Raw genomic sequence first — 4,396 nt, 5'->3', positions numbered from 1 at the left:
TTCTGACTCGCTTCCTCCGGGTTCTCCGGTTTCCTCCCACTGGCATTGGGGCGGGGCCTGTGATGTGATTGGTTACAGTGACATTGGGGCGGGGCCTGTGATGTGATTGGTTACAGTGGCATTGGGGCGGGGCCTGTGATGTGATTGGTTACAGTGGCATTGGGGCGGGGCCTGTGATGTGATTGGTTACAGTGGCATTGGGGCGGGGCCTGTGATGTGATTGGTTACAGTGGCATTGGGGCGGGGCCTGTGATGTGATTGGTTACAGTGGCATTGGGGCGGGGCCTGTGATGTGATTGGTTACAGTGGCACTGGGGCGGGGCCTGTGATGTGATTGGTTACAGTGGCATTGGGGCGGGGCCTGTGATGTGATTGGTTACAGTGGCATTGGGGAGGGGCCTGTGATGTGATTGGTTACAGTGGCATTGGGGCGGGGCCTGTGATGTGATTGGTTACAGTGGCATTGGGGCGGGGCCTGTGATGTGATTGGTTACAGTGGCATTGGGGCGGGGCCTGTGATGTGATTGGTTACAGTGGCATTGGGGCGGGGCCTGTGATGTGATTGGTTACAGTGGCATTGGGGCGGGGCCTGTGATGTGATTGGTTACAGTGGCACTGGGGCGGGGCCTGTGATGTGATTGGTTACAGTGGCATTGGGGCGGGGCCTGTGAGGTAATTGGTTACAGTGGCATTGGGGAGGGGCTTGTGATGTGATTGGTTACAGTGGCATTGAGGCGGGGCCTGTGATGTGATTGGTTACAGTGGCATCATAATGTACACACTATTCCACTTTAAGCCTAAATGTTCAGTGTGTGAAACCTCTTTGCTCAGAACCTTTCTCTGACCAGGAACCACTAATGCACGTCACGAAGTTCTCACGCAACCAATCCCACTGCACACGCACAGTAAATTAGCATTTTATTCTGGGTTCTTATTATATCAGAGCATGAGAGGAGAAAAACTCAACACACAGAGGGAAAAAGATCAGACGCTGAAGCAGAAAGGCGTCGCTCTGAGCTAAAAACACCTAACTAAGTTAGCTAATAGTAGTCATATTAGGGGGTGTTTCTAATTAGCATATCCATGAATATTCATAGATCCTGGTATTTCTAATAATAGTGAATATTCAGAGATGCTCCTCAGATATTTTAAGTGATTGTTGGACATTAAAATAATATAATAGATGAACGTGTTGATTGATTTATAGTAACTGATTTATAGATTTATGCTAATATTTAGGCTTCAATGCTGACAGCATGATGTTTGCAGTTATTATGTTATTAAATGAGGAATAAAATACTGAAGTTATTCATTTATAGATGTGTATGGTCATAATTCAGATTTAAAAACAGAATTCTGGATATTGTTTTTTATTAAACCCTTAATCTTTTCGATAGTTTTAGCTTCATGCCTCATTCTGGACCCGTGCTGTTTTTAGCGTGTTAGAAACGAGCTATTGTTTGGGATTAAAGCTACACATTACACGTTTGAGCCTACGAAGTGCGCACTATAAAGGCTCCGTGGATCAGACGAGGTTTTGAAGTAGGAGTCGATGAAAGTTGTTAAGTGCTCGGCTCATTTAGAGATCAAACAGGCCACTTGTTATTTTGTAAAACACACACTTCATTACCGAGACACTTCTCACAGAGACGCTGCACAGAGCAGGTGCAGGAACTTCAGCGCCGGAAACACGCGAGGCTCTTCACTGTGTGTAAAATAACGTGATCCCGATTCACTGACTTATAATCACGTCTAAAAGAATGTGAAATCACTGACGTACTGAAATCCCACAATGCACTGCTGTAGATTAGAGAACCATATCATTCTGTTCTACAGACGCAGGACACCTACATGTAGAAAACAGGGATTAGGGAATAGGGAGCAGGGAGTAGGGACTAGGGGATAGGGAGTGGGGAATAGAAAGCAGGGAGTATGGAATAGTATGGTATGGAGTAGGGAATAGGGAGGAAGGGATAGAGAGTAGGGAATAGGGATTAAGGAAAAGGGAGTAGGGAGCAGGGGATAGAGAGTGGAGAATAGGGAATATGGGATAGGGAGTAGGGAATAGGGAGTAGGGAGTAGGGAATAAGGAATAGGGAATAGGGAGCAGGGAATAGGGAGTAGGGAGTAAGGAGTAGGGAGTAAGTAGTAGGGAATAGGGAATAGGGAGCAGGGAATAGGGAGTAGGGAGTAGGGAGTAAGGAGTAGGGAGTAGGGAGCAGGAGATAGGGAGTTGGGAGTAGGGAATAGGGAATAGGGAATAGGGAGTAGGGAGTAGGGAGTAGGGAGTAAGGAGTAGGGAGTAGGGAGCAGGAGATAGGGAGTTGGGAGTAGGGAGTAGGGAGTAGGGAGTAAGTAGTAGGGAATAGGGAATAGGGAATAGGGAGCAGGGGATAGGGAGTTGGGAGTAAGGAGTAGGGAATAGGTTATAGGGAGCAGGGGATAGGGAGTAGGGAGTAAGGAATATGGGATAGGGAATAGGGAGCAGGGGATAGGGAATAGGGAATAGGGAGTAGGGGATAGGGAGTAGGGAGTAGGGAATAGGGAATAGGGAGTAGGGAGTAGGGAATAGGGAATAGGGAGCAGGGAATAGGGAGTAGGGAGTAAGGAGTAGGGAATAGGTTATAGGGAGCAGGGGATAGGGAGTAGGGAGTAGGGAATATGGGATAGGGAATAGGGAGCAGGGGATAGGGAGTAGGGAGTAGGGAATATGGGATAGGGAATAGGGAGCAGGGGATAGGGAGTAGGGAGTAGGGAATAGGGAATATGAGCAACGTACGCAAAATATAAATCTGAGTGCAAAAGTTTGTACAAAATGCTATTTATTGCAGGATGAAATGAAAAGTTCGGGTTCCTTCATAATTACAAATAAAAAGATATTAACATAAAAAACCCAGTAAGCTCAAATATTTTCTGAATGTTAAATATTCTCTAACTTGTAAGTGAACTCTTTTTCTTCACACCAACCTCTAACCTCTTTCTCATCCTCCGAACCGCTTCTGCATTCTCTCAGTGGCTCGACTTCAGGGAAAAACTTCTTACAAAACTATTTTTTTTTTTGTAGATAAAATGTAAATTAGAGATTTTTTGCACTCAACTGTACATGAACTCCCTAATGCAAACGTCCAAAACCACTTTTTAAATACAAGACATCAGCAATGACACTTTTCCTCCCACAGGAAATGACATCATTACATCATTAAGTGAATTGTATGGAAAGAAAAAAATCCCACCAGCAGTGAAATGTTTAACATGCGCATAGAGGAGGAAAAACTGATGATCTGGACGCAGAGATTTGTGTTTCAGATCTTTAAAATCAAATCCAGCATGAAACTGCTCCAGTAATGAATTAGTGCTGACTGTGAAATGATGTTTTTTTTTTTAAAAACTCTGTTACGCTGAAGGCAAAATAAAAGTTGGATGGATCGACCAATCAGCAGCTGTGTTTAATGGAGCAGGTTCAAGACGTAGCACTGAAGCCCCTGAGCAAGTCATCAGGTGAAGCAGTTACCTCCATTCCCCTGGCAGCGCTGCCGCTAGTCACACGCCGTAACCTGGAAATGTCACGATTATAATTTAGCATTTAAGAAACCTCGAGAGGAACCGGACTCAATGGAACCTCTCGTAGGTGACCCTGGAGTCCAATCTACAGTATTACTGCATGAACAGTTCGAGTTAATGATCACATTAATCACTGGTTTAATTCAACAAAATGGCTTCCACACTCATTATTCAGCAGCACAGAGAATAGCACTTGATGCAGCGCAGTGTTATTTTAATACTGCGACAGTTCCTCGTGTGCAAAATTTAAAGAAATAAAGCGAGAGCGGACGTGAGAGCGGACGTTCTCGCGATACAACCGGATCCGGAAGCGCTGCACTGTTTACAGCAGAGGAAGTTTCTCAAGGTTCTGGCTTCCAGGAAACGCAAAATCAACTTAGAATGTAACGAACGAAGCTTACACACAGCGTCCCTCTCCCTCTGCTGTAAACAGTGCAGCGCTTCTGGGTGTATCGCGAGAACGTTCGCTCTCACGTCCGCTCTCACGTCCGCCCTCATGTCCGCTCTCACGTCAACGCAACACGGATGTGTCGTGGTTCTCTCCTGAACGCGCGTCAGAGATCTAGTGAAGATATTTGGTGAATAAAGACTTAACTTTTTTTACGCACACAAAGCATTCATGTCGCTTCATAAAACTGGGATTAAACCCCTGGAGTCACATGGATTACTTTTACGATGCCAATATGAACTTTTTGGAGTTTGAAAGTTTTGGTTGCATGGACTGTCCATGGAGGGACAAAAATCTCCCAGGGTTCATTAAAAATATCTTCGTCTGTGTTCAGAAGATGAATGAGGTTGGAACGACGCGAGGAGGAGTAACTGATGACACAATTTT

The sequence above is a fragment of the Pangasianodon hypophthalmus genome, chromosome 21 (assembly GCF_027358585.1).
Source record: "Pangasianodon hypophthalmus isolate fPanHyp1 chromosome 21, fPanHyp1.pri, whole genome shotgun sequence".
Taxonomy (NCBI): domain Eukaryota; kingdom Metazoa; phylum Chordata; class Actinopteri; order Siluriformes; family Pangasiidae; genus Pangasianodon; species Pangasianodon hypophthalmus.
The sequence above is the reverse complement of the archived record's forward strand: the minus strand, read 5'-3'. Positions refer to the sequence as shown.